Source organism: Peromyscus maniculatus, chromosome 3 (assembly GCF_049852395.1).
Source record: "Peromyscus maniculatus bairdii isolate BWxNUB_F1_BW_parent chromosome 3, HU_Pman_BW_mat_3.1, whole genome shotgun sequence".
Classification (NCBI taxonomy): domain Eukaryota; kingdom Metazoa; phylum Chordata; class Mammalia; order Rodentia; family Cricetidae; genus Peromyscus; species Peromyscus maniculatus.
In genome coordinates, this window is record NC_134854.1 from 127,255,691 (window position 1) to 127,280,988 (window position 25,298).

Below are 25,298 nucleotides of genomic sequence, written 5' to 3' on the forward strand. Positions count from 1 at the left end.
ATACATGCATGTTATGCCTAGGGATGCAGACACTGACAGATTTCTGGGGCTGGCTGACTAAGCAAGAGACTCTGACTCAAAAATACAAGGTGCTGGTTCCTGAGAAATGACCACTGAGTTTGACCTCTAGCCTTCATGTGCATCTCACATTCATGAACTCATAAACATGCATAAAATAGATGACTTTTTTCAATTTCATAAAATAGATGAAATTATTTCAAAATAAAAATTTAAATTTAAAATAATAGTTAACATATTAGTTCTCAGATTCACAAGCCATACTATGCATATATCCATATGAATGTGGGGGGGTATGGATATATAGACTAACATCTTGGTAAACACATGTGCCTAGTGCTATATGTGTGGCTGTGTATTAGGATAAATATAGACTATTTCCATTATTGAAGTAGATTCTCATAAGGCATAGAATCTTAGTGTTCTGTGGCCACCTGTCTAGTTACTTCAAACTATTGTCTGAACTGATATTGCACCACACACAATTTTTGAGTAATTTATCCATAACCATGACTCTGTAGCTTTTCTTCACCCTCATTTGCTTGGAACACTCTGCAAGGGCTGCTACATAAGCCACTAAACAAGTTTTAAAGCTCAGCTCAGCTGCTCTGTTATCTTTTGTACATGGCAATCAAGGGTTCAGCTAAGTGCTTTCAAGACATCTGTGCTTTCTTGTACTGTACCATATGGTGGTAATGGGATCTTGTGTGTACCTGACTTTCTACATGATGGGAAACTTTGGCTTTATAGGTCTTACAGTGTATGTTCTCTCATCACAGGGCATAATAAGTGGCATGTAGCAAGTGCTCTAAATTTTTTGAAAATGTAAATCCCAATTAATGAGATGGCACCATTCATTTTTGCCATTCTTAAATACCTACATCCACATAGACAAATATTATGAACAGCAAATATCCCTAACCTTGTGCTCATCTTCTCTCACACAGACCCAAAACTTTTCTGCTTCACCCTTTCCTCTGGAGTTGCTTTGGTCTCTTCTATGCAACACAGGCAAATTTGAACAATGAGTCAAGGGTGATTTAAGATTGAACTTGTCTTCCAGGTCTAATACATAAAAAATTGTAGTAAATTAGTGTGGACTGTCTCTGATGCTACAAATTAGACACACACAGTGGCAAGAACGTTTGTTTGAAACTCATGTATTCAGCATCCTTTAAAAGGATGAAAGAGGAATGAAAACTGTACTAACTCCCCTAGAGATGCAGCCATAATTCATTTACACCATTCTCAGGGGCTAGGAAATCCTGTGCTTAATCTTGAAATAGTTATTCCCTTTGCCTGTTTAAGATATGCCACCTACCTTATGATAGATGGAGGTCCATCCACAAATGGTCTTAGAAGACTCCAAGTTGCTTTCCTATGAGTGGTACAGTCAAATATTTTGTAGGCTATTTTTAAAATCTCATCTAAACTCTTTTGTTCTTTGACATTTAATGTCATTCTGTAGCAGTAAAGGTTATCGCCTTTTTTTTTTTTTGCAATGACTTTCTGACCTGACTTTATAGTCAACACTCTAGTCAGTCTACAATGACATACAGAATAATGATATAATGGCTTTTACAACAGATGGATCTAGAGATGAAAGCACTTGAATATATGGAACCTCAGCATGAGATTTTCCATAGGAATACAAGTGTCAACTAAACAAAAGAAGAGTTAATGTAGGTGCTTTGTCTTATAACACATATTTGATTTGACATTGAGTAAGTCTGATATCACGAGTGAAATTATGGGTGAATAATCATTTTTAATATTAAGCTTGATTTTATTCTACCATGATTCACTTGGCCAGGCAGTTAGCAAAGTTGTGCCACCTGTTAAGTCAGTTCCTCTTATATGTCTACTTTTAACTATAAAATGTATGTTGTTCATTTTTTTTTAATCAACTTGATGCAAGCTAAAAGAATCCTGGAAGAAGGAACTTCAATTGAAGAGTGGCCCCCATCAGATTGGCCTGTAAGCATGCTTGTGAAGCATTTTCTTGATTAATAACTGATGTGGGAGAGCTCAGCCCACTGTGGCCTAAGCCACCCCTGGACAACTGCTCTTGGTTTAATAAGAAAGCAGGTTGAGGCTGAGTAAGCCAGGAAGAGCAAACCAGTAAGCATTGATTCTCCATGGCCCATACTTCAATTCTCACCTCAGGTTCCTGCCTTGAGTTCCTGCCCTGACTCCTCTTCAAAATGGACTATAAACTGTAGCTGCAAAGTGTGCAAAGTGTAGCCAAAATTACATTTTCTCCTCTTTTTTTGTTTTGTTTTGTTTTTTGGTTGGAGTAGGCTATCACAATAACATAAAACAAATTAGGACAGTAACAAAATTGAACTTTCTAAAGATAGCAAACTATAGGTTATTTAAGTTGCTTTGTTTTCTAGTTTTCTTGCAACTTTCTTTTTTTTTGTTTGTTTGTTTGTTCTGTTTCTTTCCTTGTTTGGAGAAGGGAATTCTCATTATACCTGCAGCACAATAATCTGCATAGTCCAGAAAGGCAGTTCAATACCCACTCCATTCTCAAATTCTATTCCATACATGGTTCTGCAGAGTTTCTTCATAGCAAAACAAGTTCTAAAAATTCTTTGCAAAATATAAGGAAACAATATTAATTAAAGACTTCCTGACACTAACTATGATAGTTCATTGACAGCATAAGTTTACTGGGATACCTCATTCTTTCATTCACCACACTTAGAGAGTTATCAAAATTACTTCAGGAATTCCTCAAAGTAATTGTTTGGAGAAAAACACTTGCTCTGCTTATCACCATTTTATAGATAAGGATACTGAGTCATGTGGCTTCTTAGGTGTCAAATTTTCCTCACTTAGCTTCAAGTTCAGGATTTGAAATATTATTTTCATCATTGGATCATTCCACTTGCACATGTATTGTTGAACAAGTCTGTTTTCTTTTCTACCTATAAAAATATTTCCATAATGTACCTACAAACATACAGCTTATATAGTCTTTGACCACCGTTGTGAAAGTTGCATAGTAAAATAATGTGAAGAGCAACTACTATGAACTACATAAGCCTTTCATCTTCTGAATGTCTTTCCCTAAACTTGGTCCTTATGAAAACAACGTAATAATTACGAACGATCAAGAGTTTTATCAATCAATCATCAAAGTATATTTTTAGAACATGCCAGACTTAAAAGGAAAGAAAGTATTAAAGGTATTCCTAAGAGGTTATTTATTTTGTATGAGAATTATCTCATGGCAGGTTGTTTATGAAGTGGAAATGTTTTTTTCCAAAACTGTTTTCAGAGTAGAGATGCAGAGGAAATGTGTGGCTCTATTTTTTTTTTTCACAATTTGTCCTATTATGTGTGTAGTTTGCCCCTACAAACCTAGGAAACAGAGGGCAAAAGAAAGCAAAAACAATGAATAAGAGTTGTAAATGTATAAGTAGGTTTTCTGTATATATAAAAGTTATAAAATATAAAAAATGTACAATATAAAAATAAATGGAGGAGTGGCACCTGAAATAGAAAGGTGAGCATAGAAGCAGCCAAAAGCTTTCAGAATATCGAGTTAGGACCTATAAGTAGAAACAGCTTAGTTGTAAAAGTGTTACCTGGCAACCAAGTAACAATAGTCAACCCGAGAGAAGAGCCCTTCAGCTTGCTATCCAATACCAATTGAGCAGCCCTGAAATCATAAACATACAAGTAAAATTTGTAGGGAGCAGGTTATCTTTATATACTTAGGGATATATTATAATATTAAAACATTATACAGCAATTAAAGATAGAGAGGCAATGAACTTGAGAGAAAGTCGAAGAAGTGGGCATGAGGAGGATTATATGGGGGAAAGAAAGAGGAAAAATATGTAATTATCTTTTTAATTAAAAAAATGTAAAGTGATGCCTGTGTCACGAAGCATGTGGTTTGTGTCTTTTCAGTACAACAGGATAATGATGGTTGTTCTGTCTCCATCATTGAGAAGGAAAATAAAAGGAACATATTCTAGAGCTATATAAAATAATAATCTGATCAGAGACCACTTACACTATGTTTACTAGAATTTCTGGGGAAAGAGATGCATAGAAAGGAAGAAAGGAAAGAACATTTTCCAGAGTTATAGAAAAGGGAAATCTGATTAGAGGTCCCGCACTATATATAATAGAATTTCTGGGCAAAGTGATAGAAAGAAAGAAGGAAGGAAGAAAAGAAGGAAGGAAGGAAGGAAGGAAGGAAGGAAGGAAGGAAGGAAGGAAGGAAGGAATAAAAGAAGAAGAAGGGAGAGATGTAGGAGAGTAAAAGAGGGAGAGAATCTCAAGGAAAGACTGTTAGAATCCTACCCATGAGATGCAAGAAAAGGGCTTAAAAACCACATCCACTATCACCTCTCTTACCAGGAGTATAAAGATAACTGAAGAGGAGAAACATTCTGTGGTAGAAATCAGCCCTTATCCAACATGCTCACATTCTATCATTGACAATCCCCAAATAAACAACTGAACATTGATATTCACAAAAGATTAAATCTCACCTATGAGCACCAACTTGCATAAGTAGATATTATTTTGTTATTTTTCACTATGTACAACCAAACAACACTTGCCACATAGATGATGAAAAACCAATAGAGGAAAGGAATAAATCAAAACAAAAGTGTTCTGTAATAGCAAGAGTTTCCATAAAGTAAACTTATAGCCTCAAATAATTAAAGGAAGCTATTAGATCAGGAAGAAAGAAGGAGGAGTGTTTGTAACTGGATATTCAAAACAGAAGTCACCAGAAGTCATATAGCAGTTTTACTAAAAAATAAAGCAAAGAGATGAAAGACAGTGAAAGAACATGAGGAAATCAAAGGAATTCTAAAGACATATCAGTAGCAGAATGGAAATATATAGGGAAGGGAAAGAAATTGTGAAGTTTTCTTAATTGAAAATATTCTAGATCATTCCAGAATATTCCAGAAAATATTGCTGGTCTGGAACAACAGACCAAGTTGGATAAAAAATGAGTCCATCTCACAAAATTTGAGAATCTCAAGGATAAGGAAAAACTTGCAAATACATTCTGTTTTTTTTTTTTAATTAAGAAAATTTTTCATTCATATAAATAACAATCACAGTTTCTCCTCTTCCCTCCTGCCCCTTCAGCCCCCCCACCCCCGCCAGAAACCACGCCCATTCCTTTCAACAAGGAGGTAAGGTCTTCTTGTAGGAGAGGCTCCCATAGGGAGTCAGCAGAGCCTGGCACATTCAGTGGAGGCAGGCCCAATGCCCCTCCTCCTGCATCAAGGCTTTGCAAGTTGTCTCACCATAGGTACTGTGCTCCAACAAGCCTGCTCATGCACCAGAGATGGATCCTGATCCTACTGCCAGGGAGCCCCTTAAGAAGATCAAGTTACAAAACTGTCTTGCTTATGCAGATGGCCTAGTCCAGTCCTGTGGAGGCGCCATAGGTGTTGGTATAAATTTCATGAATTCCCACTAGATTTGTTTGGTTATCTCTGTGGGTTTCCCCATCATGATCTTGATGCTCCTTACTCATAGAATCTTTCTTCTCTTTTTTCCACTGGACTCCTGGACCTTGGCCTGGTGTTTGGCTGTGGACCTCTGCATCTGCTTCCATCAGTTACTGGAGAAAGGCTCTATGATGACAGTTAGGGTATTCACCAATCTGAATACTAGAGTAAGCCAGTTCAGGTACCCTCTCCACTGTTGCTAGTAGTTTAAGCTGTGGTCATACTTATGGATTCCTGAGAACTTCCTTAGCACTGGGTTTCTCCCTATCCCCATGATGTCTCCCTCTATCATGGTATCTATTTCATTGTTTTCCCACTCCATCCCTGTTCCAGTTTGACCATCCCATACCCTTATGTTCTCATTTCCCATCCCCTACCCTCCACTGCTGACCCCTCATTCCCAGTTTTCTCATGGAGGTCGAATCTATTTCCCCTTCCTAGGGCAATCCATGCATCCTTCTGAGAGTTCTACTTGTTATCTAGCTTCTCTGGAACTGTGGTTTGCAGTCTGGTTATCCTTTGCTTTACTTCTAATATCCACTTATGAGTGAATACATACCATGTTTGTCCTTCTGAGACTGGGTTACCTCACTCAGGATGATATTTTCTAGTTTCATCCATTTGCCTGCAAATTTCATGATGTCATTGTTTTTTTTACTACTGATAAGTATTCCATTGTGTATATATACCACATTTTCTTAATCCATTCTTTTGTTAAGGGACATCTAGGTTGTTTCCCAGTTCTGGCTGTTATGAATAATGCTGCTATGAACATAGCAAGCATGTGTCCTTGTGGTATGGATGAGTATTCCTTGAGTATATGCCTAAAAGTGGTATAGCTGGGTCTTGAGGAAGATTGATTCCCCATTTCCTGAGAAACTGCCATACTGATTTCAACAGTGGCTATACAAGTTTGCATTCCTACCAACAGTGAAGGAGTTCCTCTTGCTCCAAATCCCCTCCAACATAAACTGTCCTCAGTGTTTTTGGTCTTAGCCATTCTGAGAGGTGTAAGATGGTATCTCAGAGTCATTTTAATTTGTATTTTCCTGATGATTAAAGATTTTGTTTTGGTTTGGTTTTTTTTAGTTTGTTTGTTTGTTTGTTTGTTTGTTTGAGACAGGGTTTCTCTGTGTAGCTTTGGAGCCTTTCCTAGAACTCACTTTGTACCCCAAGCTGGCCTCGAACTCACAGAGATCCACCTGCCTCTGCCTCCTGAGTGCTGGGATTAAAGGTGTGAGCCACTACTGCCTGGCAAACTAAGGATGTTGAGCAATTTCTTAAATGTCCTTGGCCATTTGAGATTCTTCTGTTGAGAATTCTCTGTTTAGGTCTGTAGCCCATTTTTTTAATTGGAATGTTCTGTATTTTGATGTCTAGTTTATTGAGTTCTGTATATATTTTGGAGATCAGCCCTCTGTCGGATGTGGGGTTGGTGAAGATCTTTCCCATTCTGTAGGCTGTCGTTTTGTCTTATGTACTTTGTCCTTTGCCTTACAGAAGCATCTCAGTTTCAGGAGGTCCCATTTACTAATTGTTGCTCTCAGTGTCTGTGCTACTGGGGTTATATTTAGGAAGTAGTCTCCTGTGCCAGTGTGTTCAAAACTACTTCCTACTTTCTCTATCTGCTTCAGTGTAACTGGTTTTATATCGAGATCTTTGATCCACTTAGACTTGAGTTTTGTGCATGGTGATAGAAAAGGATCTATTTGCAATCTACATGTTGACATCCACCCGGATGTCTGTTAGACATCTAAAGTCTGTTAGAGAGTTATAGATTCAAAGGCTGTTTCTTTCCCTATTGGCATTTTTGTCTCTTTCTACAGCTTCAGGGATCCCAGAATGAACTATGACAGTGAAGATACAGTGGACTGCAGATGAAGGTGACCAGAGCACATTGGTCTGGAGTCTAACAGGTACCACAGCAACAACTAAACTGTTCTGAGCATTGCAGAGGTAAAACAGGATTTCACACTCTATTAATTAAAGAGTAGAATATGTCATAAAGGGAAGAACATTATTGAATTAGAAGACTTCCGATTCTCCTACTATGTATTTAGGGACACCCAGCACCAACCTTCCATGTTTCTAACTCATGTGACGTTATGCTCAGAAGCAATTTTAAACTACATTAGGCACTTTCAATTTATATTCAAACAAAGATTTGTAGTGCTAATATCTGAGTATCTCCAGTCCCTCTCAAGATTGCCTAGATTTACAGTTAAATGTTTGCTTTTAAAAAAATTCACTCACTATATTACCTCTTGGATCATCATAAGATAATCTTTGTTTTACTGAACATATTGTTTTATACTTTGATAATGTAAATATTAAATATAAACCACAGTTTACAGTGTTTGGGGTCTTTATGGTGTGGTTTTGTGGCAACATTTCACTATAGTCCAAGCAGCCTTTAGCTCTGTAAACAGCTCTGGCTGGTTTTATATTTCAGTCTATTCTCCTGTTTCAGCTTTCCAAGTGCTGGGATTACAGATGGGAGCTACCACATCAGCTACAGTTTGAATGGCATGGATTGGGGCATTTGGAGTTTTCTAAACTAAACTGTTTTCTCGAGGAAAGTGCAACCTTTTCATCCCTTGGGGAAGCATACAGTTCAAAAAGAACTGGTACACACAAATGAACACTAAGTAAGTGTCTGTTTGATGGATCATGTCTCTTATTCCACTAAGCAGATGGAATATCATGTTCACTTAACCCTGATTCACCTTTCCTCTGATCATGAACTTGTGTCATATGATTTTTTTTTGTTATTTTACATGGACTTAGAATGGTAACAAGTTATAGTAATAACCCAAGCCTGTTATAAATATGAAAATAATATCTTAATAGAAAATATGGCATGCTAAGCATAAATAATAGTTAAAAATTTTTCCAACATTATGCATTATCTCCAATGTATTGTCCATTTTAAACTCATATACTATGATTGTAAGCTAAGAAAGAATGGTTGAGAACAGCTAGCCTGATATGTCTTGGGGATGAGAAAGTGTGATTTACTCAATCATATAACATTAAAATGTTGATATCAATGTTAGAGCCAGTACACAAGTCTTTTAGTGTCTTGGGAACAGGGTGTCATTTACTTTTTTTGTATGTAGAGGTCCAGAAGAATGTTTCTTAGAAAACATGTAATGTGTTTGCTAAGCATATGTCACATATACCCAATTTTAAGAAATTTGGCCTGTAATAGTTTACTAAGATAATGGGCACTCCAAAATGTTGGAATTGTTGTAATTCTGGACAGAAAACTCAAAATGCCTTATTTCAAAATTGGATTTCCTACAGTTTCCCTTTTACATATTATACAAAGAATATAAACCCAGAAAATAAAATGTGTTGACCAAAATCAATCATTCAGTGGGACAAGAATACTCTAGAACTGTTCAAACTGATAGCTGGAATGAGGTGTTTTATTGTACAAAATTAATTTCAATATTCAATAATTAGTTTCTTGGATTGTTACATTTAGTGGCACCCTGTTCAAAGACAATATAGTATTGAACTTTGTGATTGTTTGTCTTAATATTTATAGAGGGCTATCACTTGTCAAGAAACTCACTTATTTCCGGCACATCATCTTTCCTAGTTACTGTCACATTTTAATGAATTTCACATGTCATTGTCAGGCACACATTTGAGAGACAGAAAAGGCAGGAGCTATTCTGTATTACTTTAATGTTTTTTTTTCCTGAAGTATAGTAGCTGGCCCATATTTTGCTAGTAGACCAATGGCAAAATAATCATTTGTGTTCGTTTTGCCTTGAGCAATAATCTGTACATTATTGCTGGAAGCTTGGTGGAAACTGAGTAGTTTTAATTGTGTTCCCTTTAGACCTAGATGATATTAATCAATGTTTTGATGCCCAAGACAATAAAAAAATGATTTGACATATGTGGCATCGCCAGACTGCTGAGCTAAGAATGCTGACTGTACTTCATACCAAAGCTCTTTCCATACAGGTTTAATAATCAGAAAAAGGATGATAGCTCATTAATAATGGAACAGGTTTTTAATATTTAAACAGCCATATCCTTGCAGTTGTTAAGCTGATATTAAAGTAGGGAGAAACAGCAGCCAATTTACTGATGACTGTCCATCTTACACGTGCCTGTTGAAGCTCAGCACAGTGACTGAATGTCACTGAACCATCTGGCAGAGTGATACTTACTTATAGACAAGATCAACAATAATATCAAACCTTAGTCTCTGTTATTTCAGCTTTGTGGGATATCTATAACATGATTTATTTGTGTTTTAGCCTCACATTTTTATTTTACTCTGTTATTATTAAAGGCAGATTTCATTTTCCTGACAAAGGAAAATAAATGAACATGGTGTTTGTATAAAACTATGCTATAGAAATCATTTCCCTCCTAACTAACCTTTGCAATAAATAGGATCTTGCTTACAGAAAGGGATTATATGTGGTAGGCACTGAAAACGATTATATGTGACACTTTTCCTCAAGGTTGTACTTCACCTCTGCAAAGATCTTCTTCTTGTTACAATATTGCAGATCCTGAATTCACACAATAATAGAGGATTTCCATTAAATAGTTAACTTTACAAAGAAAGTTAACCATTTTCTGATACACATTGAAATTTAACTGAATATAAGTCATAGGGTTAAAAACCAATTCCAATTTATAATATTTGTTCTGATATTTCTGTTCTGAAACATGCTTAACAACTTATTATTATTATTATTATTATTATTATTAAATATAATAGTCATGTTTAATTGCTAATTAACTTTTAATTTTTATTAAAAATAGACCACAGGCCACAGTTTCTCCTCTCTCCATCCTGCTCCTCCATTTCCTCTTCAGAATAGGGCAGGTCTGCAAGAGACCACAGTCAAAGAGGACAAAATAGGATACAAGAAGACAGGTGAAATCCCTTTTATTGAGGCTGGGCAAGGCAACTCAACATGAAAAGTGTCTGAAGAGCAGGCAAAAGATAATAGTCTTTTCTATGAACCTTTGCCATGCAATAAATGGCAGGGGTAAATTCAACCTTCAACTTTTCTGTTTTCTTAATTATATAAATATAAGCCTAAACTCATTAAACACATGAAAAATAATGGCTAACAGAGATATTGAAGAATACTCCATCAACAATAAGTTATATTAAGATGGCATCACCATGACCAGCCTGTTTCTCCTTTACTCATCCTGGGACACACTTCTGAAGACTGAGATTGACATTACTTCTTTATAATCATTTTAAGTGTCATCTGATTTTGTGATTGATCCTGTGAGAATGTTCTTCCTAACATTTTCTCCAACACCCCAATGTTGTGTTATGTCCTTGGAACAGGAGAGAAGCTCCTTTAACACTCCTCTGGCTAACTTCTAAGAAATTTAACATGAAAATTTCTTCCAAAAATTGACTATGTTGAGATCCGTAGATGCATGTGTCCTTTTTTCTCTACAGACCAGAGAGACATTCAGACTTTACTTCCTCTCTTGTATAGTCAAAGTAAGAACTTTCTTATAAAGATCATCATATGTGTGCTCTGAGGGGGAGAAAAAAAAAACCTTTGCATCCATGAAGATGAAACAAAGAGATTTAATAAAATGCATTCTAAACTTCTCATCTAAGGACTTTCTCCCTGTGATTTTAATAAAACAGCAAGCTTTTGGTGTTCTCTTCTCTTCATTTGAGACATAATGATGAAGGTCAATGGTTGTAAACATTTTTTTTCCTGCTCTGTTACAAGAATATGATCCAAGTACCCTTTCTGATGTTCCATGTGGAAAGTCACTTAGATCCTGACCACTCATTGTCATCAGTAAATCTGCACTAAGACATATTTTCGCACACACTCATTTTGTACTTATCCTTCATATTTTTAAAATCACTTTTTCCTAAGATCGACCTGAATGATCCATGAGGGGAAAGAGAGGACTATTGAGGCACAGCTGGAACATTCAGTAGCTTTTAATTTTTATATTCAAAATGTGTTCCCTCAAGTCCATTTGGAGACAATCTTTGCTAAGCAAAGTTCTGAAGTTGCCAGACTTTGCTTGCCTAAAAAGAATGAAAACAAGATATTTACACAGGAATATACTAGAGTTTTTTTGTGATGTGGAGAAAATGCTATGTTCTACAATATCAGTTTCTAAAATAACAGATAGTATGGAAATAATAAGACAGGTCCAAACACGAAAGCTTTAGTTGTCCAAGTACCTGTAGGAAAAATGTTAGCTCACTATAAATTGTTCTTCACTCAAATCTCGAGTGTGACATAATCGGCAAATTTGGCACCTGCAATGTTTTCTTCGCATGGCAGTGTGTCTTTTTGTCCAAGACAAAGTTCTTTAAAGGAATTCACTTTCTACCTATACAAAAACAGAAACTGTGAACTTCTGTGCCAGTCATTTGTTTCTGAACATTAGGGAAATATCTTTAAAGATGAATTTACATTTTCAACCAAGAAATCTGGAAAGCTCCATTCTTCCTGAAACCACTGCAGATACAAATGGAAAGCAGTTATGTCATATTTTCATTTTATCATTTGCTTCTGGGAAAGCTTGTCACAGAGGCTGCAAAATATTAAGTTGCTGGGAAAATTCAATATATGCTAATGCAGTTTCATGTGCTAATGGTGTTTTCTTGCTCTGTGCCAATTGTGTATGTTCTGCATACCATCCTGTGTACACATCTTGAAACAGAGAAAATATATGCATGGATACTGTGTACACCTACATCAATTTAGTCCTAGGAGAATCACATGTCTCCTTCTAGAGTCATTTGAAGCCTCACTGTAGAGCAAGAAGACAGCAAGATGTGAGACAAGCTAAGGATATTTATAAAACAATGCAGGTTGTTGCTTTTTGGCTTTCAGCTAGGAACAAGTGTAGAAAACCATGCAGGTGTGGCCACTAGGAAGATGAGAAATGTGAAAGGGTCAAATAAGAAGGGCCTGGGAACATAGCTCATTTCTTGATGCTTCTTTGTCAGATCCAGAGTCTTCTTTAAGGAAGTTGCCTAAGAGGAATCATTCACTTAGCAGCAATAAACTTGCACAACTAAGCCTGCCCTGCGTAGTCACTGGCCAGAAGTTCATCGTAACTAAGCTTCTACATCCTTGGGAGAAGCAAATTAAGATTGTTGACTTCCTTTTTAAATTTTTACTTGTGTTTTCTTTAGATGTTTTAAATTAAAGTATAATTAAATAACTTACCTTCTCCCTTTTCCTCTTCAACCCCTCCCAGCTACCATCTCTGAACTTCCTCCTATGCCCCACTCCCCTTCAAGTTATTAGGAAGTCAACGTTAAAACGATCTCTCCTAGAAATAACTGCACAAACAAAACTAGAAACATAGCAATGTCAATGGACATGTTAATGTGGAAGGAGAAAACTGAATGTTCTCCCACCACTAGACAAAGAACTAAAGGCAACTATTGAGTGCTGGGAGAAAAATTGGCATCACCCAAAGTCCCTTTGTTGGTTTGAAAAGTATCTGGGTATCCTATCCCCATAGCTTCCTGAACACATAGAAGATACACACACACACACGCACATGCACGCACACACACACTCTTCAAATCAGAAGGTCTAGATACAGCAAGACACACAGTTTTATCATAAATACTAGATTGAAAAGAACATAGGCAGGGCTGGAGAGGTGGCATGGTTTGCAAAGTGTTTGTTGCTCAATCATGAGGACATGAATTTTTATTCTTAAAATCCATGGCAGTACACGTTTGTAACCCTAACTAGGCTAGGCAGTAGTCTAGTCACAGTAATGAGCTTCAGGCTTAGTGAGAGACCCTGTTTCAGAAGATAAGGAAGAAAGCAATGAGGAAAGACATGAGGACATCATGACATCAACCACTGGCCTCCATGTACTGGTACATGCGGGGGGGGGGGGAGAGAGAGAGAGAGAGACAGAGAGAGAGAGAGAGAGAGAGAGAGAGAGAGACAGAGAGAGAGAGAGACAGAGACAGAGACAGAGACAGAGAGACAGACAGATCTGAGGGAGGATTGGAGAGAGACAGAGAGATAGAGACAGAGAGAGCAACAGAGAGACAGAGACAGGGAGAGATGCATGACAGAGAGAAAGATTGGGAAAGAGAAAAAATATAAGGAAGGAAGCAAGGAAGGCAGGAAGAAAGGAAGCAAGAAAAATAGATAAGAAGGAAGGAAAGATGGGAAAGATTGACTAGAAAGTACCTACAAGAAACCATTTTTTGCTGATAAACTTAGAGAAGGAGATTACAGGACACTGGTACCTGGGCTGCAGGAAAACCCAGGAGGTATCCAGATTATTGAAATAGTGTTTATGTAAGGGACTGACTTACAATGTGGGCCTGACATAGATCTTTTTTGCTATGATGTACAGAATCCTTATAAAGCTCCTTTAATTTTTATCTTTTATTAGAAATGTTTTTCCTTTGCACTTACTTCAGGACATGTACAAATACCAGAATGCCAAGAAACTTCCCTACTTAGTGTTACAGGGTCCTTGAGGCACAGGAATCAGGTTTTAGGTTCTTAGTTCTGGTAATATTAGAAGGGAGATTAGTATGAAAGTTAAAATACAAAATTACGTGTCCCCCACACATATACTGATCTCTTTGCCCCCTGTAATTGAGCAGGAAGACCTTGGGTTTTCCTGTGTGTGGCACTGACTTTCAGGGGTAAGTTCTACATGAAGAAGTTAGTCAAATCCCCAATATTTTACACATGTTGATGTTTATGACTACTTACTGTATGACTACTTACATACAGAGATAAGCAGAATTGTTATGGAGTAATAAAATGTACTATATTTGTGGTAAATAGCTCCCCCAAGAAAACTGTGCTATAGCTATTTTGTAAAACAACAGCCTCCTAAATATTACAAGTGCATTTCTAAGTGATATCAAGACACTGCCATGTGATGGGCACTCACCACCTCTTTCAGAAGCAACTATTGAATGAAATTTAAGATATATTCTGAATTCTATACCTGTGGTTTGATCCTCAGAAAGTAATTTTGAAATACTTTTTATCATTCTGTGAGAATTTCATGCATGTATACAAAGTATTTTGATTCTATCTTTCCAAACAATGCCCTCCAACTCCTCCCAGACCACCTCCTACCACACACCCCTGCCGTGCTCATGTCCTCTAGTGCTATCCACATGTGCATGCACATACAACTGGACACTGAAGTATGAAGAATCCTACCAGAGACACAGCTCTGAAGAAACTTGACTCTTGTCCTCCAACAGATATCAGCTATCAATAAGGTCCTCAGGTAGGGGCAGGGCCTCCATATGCCATTGGAATTTTGATTGGCTTGATCTTGTGTAGGTTTTGTGAAGTTGATCACAGCTGCTGTGAGTTGATGAGTTCAAGGGTCCTTTGCTGTCTAGAAGATACCATTTTGCGGCAGCCTTTCCTAACCTCTACTCTATTTTGAAGGAAGAAGCCACTACAAAGAGCACCACCAATGCACACCTACCATGGCCAGTAACTGACCATGAATTAAAGCGACAAGCATCATCATCGAATCAGAAAAGCTGTAGTCAAACTCTAAGAGTTAAATTTAGGTCCTTGTCCTTCTAGAAATTTCTAAGAAGTAATCAAAAAGTATGTAACCCAAAAGGGACAGCATTTCTTCTTCCGTTTGACCAATCCTTTGTCCTTCCTAATCATATTTGGAATTAGTTAAATATTAAAGATTACATTCCCAGAGCACACATCCTTTACAGGAACCCATCACAGGCATTCTGTACAGTGAAGACAAGACTAATATTTAAACATTTCTGCACATCAAATATTATTTACACATATCTAATTAAGTTACAGCATTTCACATCCTTCAGAAATCCCTTTGCTTAGTAGATAAATAATACCTAAGTACTTTATTAACATGCAATTTCTAGAAAATGTTTAGTCTTATAAAATGATAAAGATGTGAATCTAAAAATCTACCTAATTTGTAGAAACAAGTTAGCATTTACTATGTTGTGTGTTAGTGACACCATGTGAAAAAATATTCTAGAAAGTTTGAATAGATGGAGAATGCTCCAGATTCAGTTAATGCACAGCTGCTTTCAAATCCATGGTTTAATTTTATCTTCTTCACCCTTTTAGCATCAATCCTGGGAATCTTTAGTTCAGACACCTTTGCAGGTGCTACACAAAAGTAACCTTTCAATCAGATTAACTGCCAGACTGTGACATTTGATGTGTCATAATGTAAGGCTTTGTGAATTTTAAATGGTTCAGCAGATGAAGCTGAAATACATCAGAGTTCTTAAGGTGCAATTTAAAGACTAACTAGTAAAAAGGTATTATATACAATTAAATGATGAAAGAGTTAATTGGCTAGACATGGTGGCACAAGCCTATGATCTTACCACATAGGTGGTTTAGAACAGAGGAACAGGAGTGCAAGACTAGCCTGGGTTACACAACACTTGTCTCAAAAATGAAAAATGTCATTAGTGCTATTGTTGCTGTCACACTCTGTGCCCCTACTGAAAGAAATTGCACTAACATCCTGTTTCTAAGAGAAATGCAAGGATAACGATAATAGAGTTTTCTAAGGCTGTTTGGAAACATTTGTGCATCTACATTCCTACGTATCATTTGTATATTAATTGTATTCTAGTTAAACATCTATTTTTTTTGGAAGCAGCTATAGGCCAGAAAGTTTAACTAGCTGGATAATGATATTGAACAGGAAGTCCCTCTCATCTGTTCCTCTGCCTTCTTCAACCTTGGAACAAATGTTCCCATTTTCCTGACATAGAGACTCTCCCGTGTGGATCAGGATCTAGTAAATGCAGAGTGGGCTTGGAATTCTGAATTTGCTTGGGTGATTTATAAAGTATTGTCACACTCTATATACAGACTCCAGCTAGCAAGGATGGTGCTAGAAAGCCTTCCCAACACTGACCCCAACTCATGAGTGGAATCAAGGCAAAAGGTGAGAGTCAATACAGAAATATATGAGGCATCATTGGTTGCATTCAAGGAACTTTTACTTCCTTTAGATACTATCAGCTTTATAACATTTATAATAGAAATATATATTGCAGAACATCTTTCCATTTTTATAGAATTGTTACTTTAGATTGCCATTGTGCAGCCAGACAGTTAAAGATATATCCATCAAGTAGATATGATCAGACATCATCTTCTTATCACATCTTACATTGGGCAAATTTGGGAGATATATTTGATTGCTTTAAAAATAAATAATTTTTGATTTAACTAGTACAAAAGAACTTAGAAGATCAAATTCAGTAACAAATTTTGCAGAAAATCAAGCAGTGTAAGTCCAAGGAATTATGTCCAATGTTGATACTTTGTAATAATCTCCATTCATATTCTCTCATTCAGACTCCATCCACAGTCACTCACCATGTTTATTTAGCAGGGTCTTCAGCAAATGGTAAATTAGAAATCTGTTGTACTAATAGGCACTGCTAGGTGTGTTTTTGTATCCAACTATCTAATTATCCTTCTATCTTAGTTAATGTTCTACTGCTGTGAAGAGATACTATGGCTAAAGCAACTTCTAAGAAAAAGAATAAAATTGGAGCTTGGTTACAGTTTCAGAGGGTGAGTCCATGAGCATCATTATGGGAAGCATAGCAGCAGGCAGGAAGGAAGGCATGGTGCTGGGACAGTAGCTGATAGCTTACATATGATCCATAGGCAGGATGCAGACAGAGAGCATGACTGGGCCATGCATGGACTTTTGGAACCTCAAAGCCAACCACGAGCAATACACCTCTTCCAACAAGGCCACACCTACTCCAACAAAGCAATACCTCTTAATCCTTCCCAAACAGTTCCACTTACTGAGGACCAAGCATTCAGGCATATGAGCCCATGGGGACAGTCTTTTTCAAACCAGCATGCCATGCTAAAACTCATCAAATAAAAGCATTTATAATTTAAGCACCCATTTAAAATGTGTTAGACTTCCTAATGAAAAGCATTAGCTTTCTTATAACTGATGGAATTTGAAAAAGAAATCTTTACAACAGGGAAGACAATACATAGCCAAATGTGATTATAACTAGGCAGGCAAATCTCTGTGAGTTCAAGGCCATCCTAAGGTACATAATGATTTCTAGTATAGCCAGAGTTGTATTCTAAGATCCTGTCTCAAAAAAAAAAGTAAAGAAAACAAACAAAAGACTAAGAAGAAAATATAAAATTTAAAATCAGAACCTAAATTGAAGCAGAAATATAAAATATGTAATTAAATGTTAATAAAAGTTTTAAAAATAACAAATGGCTTCATAAATCCTTTTCAAAAACATCCCATATTAATTTTTTGGTGGATTTTATATTATTTTAATCATTGAAAATATCCTGTATAAAAATAAAAGATAAATAATAATGTTCACATATATTATTCAATCAAGATATATTTTTATAGGTAGGAAAAGAAATATTTAATCAGTTGTTCATTTTTATTGCTACACAGAATAACAAACATTCCCATAAAATTACAAATTTTATTGTTATGTAATTTGAAGACTAAAATCACATTTGTAGAATGTATAATTGAGTAAAAACATGAATTTTAAAATATTTATTTATTTATTATATTATCCAAATAGGTTAGAAGGTGTCAGATTTCAGGAACTGGCATTAGAGGAAGTTGTGTCATCTCATGTAGATGCTGGGAAGCAAACCCAAGTCATTTGCAAGAGCAATCAGTTCTCTTAGCCACTGAGCCACATCTCCAGGCCCAACTTAAAGAAAAAAACTTATTTTAAAACAAAACAATAACTCTTTTTTTAAGCTATTGTTTATTTTTTTATTTTATTTTATTTTACAATACAATTCAGTTCTACATATCAGCCACAGATTCCCTTGTTCTCCCCACTCTTGCTCCCCTCCCCTTCCCCCCAGCCCATCGCCCATTCCCACTCTCTCCAGGGCAAAGCCTCCCCCAAGGACTGAGATCAACCTGGTAGACTCAGTCCAGGCAGGTCTAGTCAGTCCCCTCCTCCCAGGCGGAGCCAAATGTCCCTGCATAAGCCCCAGGTTTCAAACAACCAGCTCAAGCTCTGAGCACAGGGCCCAGTCCCACTGCCTGGATGCCTCCCAAACAGATCAAGCCAATCAACTGTCTCACCCATTCAGAGGGCCTGATCCAGTTGGGGTCCCCTCAGCCATTGGTTCATAGTTGATGTGTTTCCATTCATTTGGCTATTTGTCCCTGTGCTTTATCCAACCTTGGTCTCAACAATTCTCACTCATATAAACCCTCCTCTTTCTTGCCAATTGGACTCCCAGAGCTTCACCCGGGGCCTAGCCATGGATCTCTGCATCCAGATCCTTCTGTCATTGGATAGGGTTTCTACCACGACAATTAGGTTGTTTGGCCATCCCATCACCAGAGTAGGTCAGTAGGTTGGGTTGTCTCTCAACCATTGCCAGCAGTCTCTTGTCGGGGTATCTTTGTGGATTTCTGTGGGCCTCTCTAGCACTTTGCTTCTTCCTATTCTCATGTGGTCTTCCTTTACCATGGTCTCATATTCCTTGTTCTCTCTTTCTGTTCTTGATCCAGCTGGGATCTCACGCTCCGCCAAGCTCTCTTTCCCTCAACCCTTGCCCTTCATTATTCCCACTCATGTCCAGGCTGTTCGTGTAGATCTCATCCATTTCTCCGTCATTGGGTGATCCCTGTTTCTTTCTTGGGGTCCTGTTTTCCACGTACCCTCCCTGGTGATGTGAGTAGCAGTCCAGTCATCCTTGTTCCACATCGAGTATCCTCCTATGAGTGAATATATATCATGTTTGTCTTTCTGAGTATGGGTTACCTCACTCAGGATGATGTTTTCTAGATCCATCCATTTGGTTTTTCGAGACAGGGTTTCTCCGTGTAACTTTGGAGCCTGTCCTGGAACTCGCTCTGTAGCCCAGGCTGGCCTTGAACTCACAGAGATCCACCACCCTTGCCTCTTGAGTGCTGGGATTAAAGGCGTGTACCACCACAACCACCATCACCACCACCACCACCACCACCACCACCACCACCACTGCCCAGCGTTTTGTTTTGTTTTTCAGTGTTACTATTCTCACATTAATTTTGATCCTTGAATATTATTTTACCCACTATTTTATGTTTGGTTAGTTAATTCTACTTTATAACATATGTAAGGTGAGGCCTATTTTTTTGCTATTATATTTAATATATGTACTTATGTATATAATATTTTTATGTAATATTATCGTTTTTGATATCTGTAATTAATGTGCCAATTGTTTAATAAATTTAGATTGCTGCTAGTCATTTTCACATGTAAAGGTGTAGGATTCAGAAGAAAATAGGATATGTAATGTGGTTTGGTTTATCCATATTAAATATACTTTCAGCAAGAAAGTGTGGTGCCCATCTATAACAAGAGCATTGGGGAGGCAGACACAGAAGAACTAGGAATCTGAAGTCAGTTGGAACTATATAGCAATTTCTGCTACACAAATGTTTATCTTAAATATGTATGTACATATTAATTAAATACATGTATTTTTTAACAAATTATAATATATTCTAGGATACAAAGTTGAAATATTTTTGTTATGTTGGTCCATCTTATTATTTAACCATCTGTTATTTCATTTTTATGGAGGAGTTATTAGATTTTAAACACTTTTCAATATGAGGAACACATGGCTTAATCAAAATGAGGATTACATTATACATTGAACAATTACTTCTATGGGTATGTATATACACAAAAAAGCACACAAATGTTTACAAATATTTGCATATGTGCTACGAGTCACAGAAATTTGAAGTAGAAATTCAGCTGACTATGACAAAGATATATCTAGAAGAAACCAAAGGCCTTTCCAGAGGGTAAAGCCAAGACTTAAGGAGTCTTGGTGATACTTGGCCTTTGAATATTAGCTGTTTCCTGCAATGAATTTCTTGTGTGCTATTGTAACTTTTTCCTTCCGAGAACAGTGTGTTTGATAATTCATTGGGCACAATTTCCCCTATACAGTTAAAGTATTTGGATAATATCTCCCAATGGTGCTAACAGCAGTCACACAGTCAGACCCCGAACTTCAGGCCTTCCTGTAATCATTGTCATTAGCAACATCTGGCCAGGACCTTCTTTGGATGAAACTATCTTATCTTAGATACTTCCCAGACTTTCTAAGAACAGACTGTAGATAGATAGCATCCAGACTATCTGTTAGAGAAGGCCTGGTGAATGTACTAATTAAGCTGAAGTTTCTTTCTTTCTTTCTTTTTTTTCATTTTTCTTTATTAAGAAATTTTCTGCTCACTCCACATACCTCCCTCCTCCCACCCCAGCCCTCTCTCCCAAGCCACCCCACATCTTTCTTTTCAGTGCTGTCTTAGTTCTAGAGCTCCCTTTAAAGATTTACTCAGAGATAAAGGGCTTTTACATACCAGGTACAGCTAGCCTTGATGCAGGTTGCCTGGTTACCGAGTTCACTTCCCCCACCATGCCAGAAAATGGCACGGCTGAGATTAGGCTGAGACAGATATGGCTCCAAAAGAAAAAAAAAGCAGTTTTATTTTCACTCATGACTTAGTAATTGGTAGAATCCTAACATTTTACCTAACCACTTCTAATATAGTTTGAGCACATATATTCCCTTTTTTCAGATCTATTAACCAATTTAGCCTTTACTTGATTTATTCCTCATTAGCCACTTCGCTTTTGGGTTGCTATGATAGCTGACAATTACTGCTCTTTGTGAGGATCTTACTGTCCCTCCTTTTGACACTGTAAGAATTCAAGCCTGTGTGAACTTGCCTTGGCCAGAGAATTGCTGCTTTGTATGAGTATATAACTGATAACTTCAGAGACTTAGGAGGACTAGATTGGGGAACTAGAGGAACAGCATGGAAGGTGAGGAAGAACAAGAAGAGGAAGAACTAGATGGAAAAGCACTAGATGGGAAAGAGCTAGATGGGGAAGAACTAGATAGGAGAATTGAGATAGAACTTAGAAAGAACAGCAGAAAAGTGTAGAGAGAAATCAGGCAAGAAAGGAGCTAAGTAAGAGAGCAGAATAGAAGCTGTGTAGAGAGAGAACTGACTCAGAAGAATAAAGTATACGGACTAAAGAGTTTCACGTACATAGTTTATTCAAGTATACCTCAGATTAATTAATCTGTCACTGGTAGCATCTCTTCTGGAACTCTGGGAAAAGACTATAGAGCAGCTGGACCCAATAGACTTGGATACATATGTACTTATAGACATAATCTCATTTAATCTTTACAACCAATCACTGTGCAAGGTAGATATTACTTTTCCCAATTTGCACAATGAAGTACTGAAGTTGAATAATTTAAATAAAGGTCATCAAGATGGAGTGCTGAGCAACTTGATGATAAGCTGAGTTTGACCTTCAGAGACTATGTAAAGGAAGAAGAGAGCCAATTCTTTAAAAATTGTCCTCTGAATCCCCACACACACATATTATGGCATGCATATTTGTTATCCTCCCCATCACACACATTCTAACAATAAATAAGACAAAAATTTAAAAAGTGATCATTTTCCAAGATCAGAAAAGTAATGACTAGAATATCAGAATGATCATTTGTTGAAAAATCTGTCCTCTCTAATGTAGTATAATAGAACCTCAGAGGATGATCAATGAGATGAAAGAAGGAACCAAACCATAATCTGCAGCTCTTTCTCTTATTATTAAAAGAACTTTCCATTATTTTGCAATAGAAGACAAAATATAACCTTGAGTTAAAGTTTGTGCTTATTTCAGGATAACTCTTAAAGTAGGACCTGAAAAGACTCCTAATGGAAAGGTAGGTGAGCACATGAAAGCTTATGCTAAGTTCTTCAAGAAGAAGAGCTAAGCTGTGCAATCACAATGTGATATTCTATTTCTTGGAAATTTAATAATGAAATAACTCCATGAGATAAGAAAAATAGTTTTTTATCAGTAATGATTGATTGTTGGAAGACATACTATAATATGTATGTGGAAATCATGGCATTTAATTCTCATTTTAGTAGAAACACATATTAAGTCTACTTTAAAGAAGAGGTAAATGAAGTACCGAATGATGACAAATTCTGGGGAAGTTTATGAAATTTAATAAGGCCATGTAGCTATTGGCATTATTTAAAGGCTAAGCATGTGTTCAGAATGTAGTTTTCTCAGATACATGGATATTTGTTGCATGCATTCTACACTGAGCATGCCTGGTTGTGACATCAGGGACACTCAGAATTTCAGACCTGTGGAAGTGACATGGCAGCTTGCATCTGCCTTGGTACCAGTGGTGATTTCCAGTATCCACTCTCTAGCACTGATTTATTATTGGCTTGAACTAAGCAACTCCTTGCCCATTTGGGATAGGAGTTCATTCTCCCTCACAGAAAGACCCTATTCAAATTCCTTGAAAGTAACATTATCTTTAATGTCCAATTTTTTTATAGAAAATTCTTCATATTGACTCTGGTCTCAAAAGGTACATACATTTTTAACATAAGATAAAATAAATATTAGATTCTCTTCTTCACAAAATTGCCACAGGCTACGAGAAAAAGAGAAAAAAAATAGACATCAATAAATAATACATAAAATAATAGAAACAGAATAATCTAGAAATATGAATAAATGTTTATTTCTTGGTACTATGTGCAGACTGGGCACTTTGTCATATCTAGTAAGATTGTAGAATCTATTGTTTCTGATAGGACAGATTGTGAAGTCAGAAGATATGGATAGATTTGAACTTTGGCTTCACATCTAACTAATACCTCATGATGGACAAATTCCCAGCATGATTCAGTTTCAGTTCTCTAATGTTCCAGGCCATTTCTGTGATCAAATGAGCATCTAAAAATGATACTCATTTAAATTAGGTGTTTATCATAATTATTGAAAACTAATTTAAGTATGTACTTTCCAAACAAGTGCTATATTCTGTAAAGCAGATTCATATATTAGGTTTAGCACTATGAAAATCTTGAATAAAATCCTACTACTATGTAATGTTATACCCTCTATGAGCTAGTTCATTGAGTGATGAATGTGAATTTTGTGAATTAATTATTGGGATTCATTACAGGTTAGTTAAAGAATTTTAATATGAACTGCCAGCTGATTTCCAAAATTGGAGTAGGAAAGCAAAAGAAGAAAAACCTAATATGAAAATCTAGTTACTTGTGGGGAAAAAAAGGAATCTCTATGACAAGAGATAATTGAAAGGAAAACAAAACTAAACTAATGACAAAGACAAGTATGGTGATATTTTATTTGTACTGAAATGTGATTTTAATTTTATGTTAATAAATAAAATTGCCCTGGGGTCAGAGCTATTAGAGCCATAGTAAGAGCCTGGTGGTTAGAAGAGCTAGGTAGATCTCTGTGTGTTCAGGGATACAGCCAGTATTGGAGACATACGCCTTTAAGACCTGGAGGGCGGTACTTACAGGCAGGGATGAGGCAGTCATGTGGTTGGGTTTACAACCAATGAGAAGGCAGAACAGAAAGACTATTTAAACACAGACAAACAGGAAGTAGCTCTCTCGGGGAAGCTAGGAGCACTGCAGGAGGTAAGATTTTATCTCTGAGCTCTGACCTCTCGGCTTTCTCTTTTACATTGGCTCTGTGTTTCTTATTTTAATAAGACGATTGGTTACATCTACACAAGTATTTGAATATATGTTTGTAAAGAAATGGAAATTGTTAATTCATTTATTTTATAGTATTCTTAAGTTTAGTGGGAGTCATAGCTGTAGTTATCTCCTCAGATGAGTCTAATAACATTCATCCATTTTATTCTTAAATAGTATATTGAGGATAGAGCCTTCAAGTTTTAGAAATAAGCATTTTTAGTTGAAAATATATTCTTCTCTCATAGTATATATTCCAACTACAATTTCTTCTCCATCCACTCTTCCCAGTGCACTGTCACCTCTCCTCTCCCACAGATTCACTTCCTCTGTTTCCTTTTGGAAAAGAGTAGGCCTCCAAGAGCCAACCACCAAACATAACAAAACAAGATACACTAAGATAAGAAAAAAAAATCCAACCCTCCTATCAAGGTTGGACAAGGAAACCCAATAGGAAGAAGCACATTCTAAGAGCACACAGAAACACACCTACCTGATCCTGCTGTTAGGAGTCCCAAAAAACCACCAAGCTAACAGCCATAACATATATGCAGAGAGCCTGGTGTAGACACTTGCAGACCCTGTGCTTACCTCTTCAGTCTCTATAAGCCCATATGAGGCCAGCTTAGTTGATTCAGTGAGCCACGTCCTCCTGGTGTCCTCCATCCTCTCTACCCCTACAATCTTTCCTGCAGTTTGATTTTCAAAAGGAAGTTTGACTATCACCTCAGTGTTTCAAGTAATTTTAAATCTATTAACTCATTTATGTGAGAGTTAGATGTAGAATTTTGTGTTTCTCCTAAAAGCTATGTATTAATTTGAGCAGTTAAGAGTTGGTACATAATTATTCAAAATGTTTTATATGTCTTCTTTTGTCTTATAAAATATATGTTCTGCTTTACAATCTACATGGATTATCATATGCAATGTAAGTTTTAGTATTCATCACAAATTCCTCGAAATGAATGCATGTATACCTCATAAGGAAGCCTCAATTTATTTCAAAACATTTTCTGCCTCAAACCAATAAAAAACCAAAAACCCTTTACTAATCATGCTCTTTTACTAACTAGCATAGAAATTAAAACTTACAAAAGGATATGCAAACTTAGATACAAATATTTCTTAAATAATTATTTTAAATTATTGCTCAGGTAA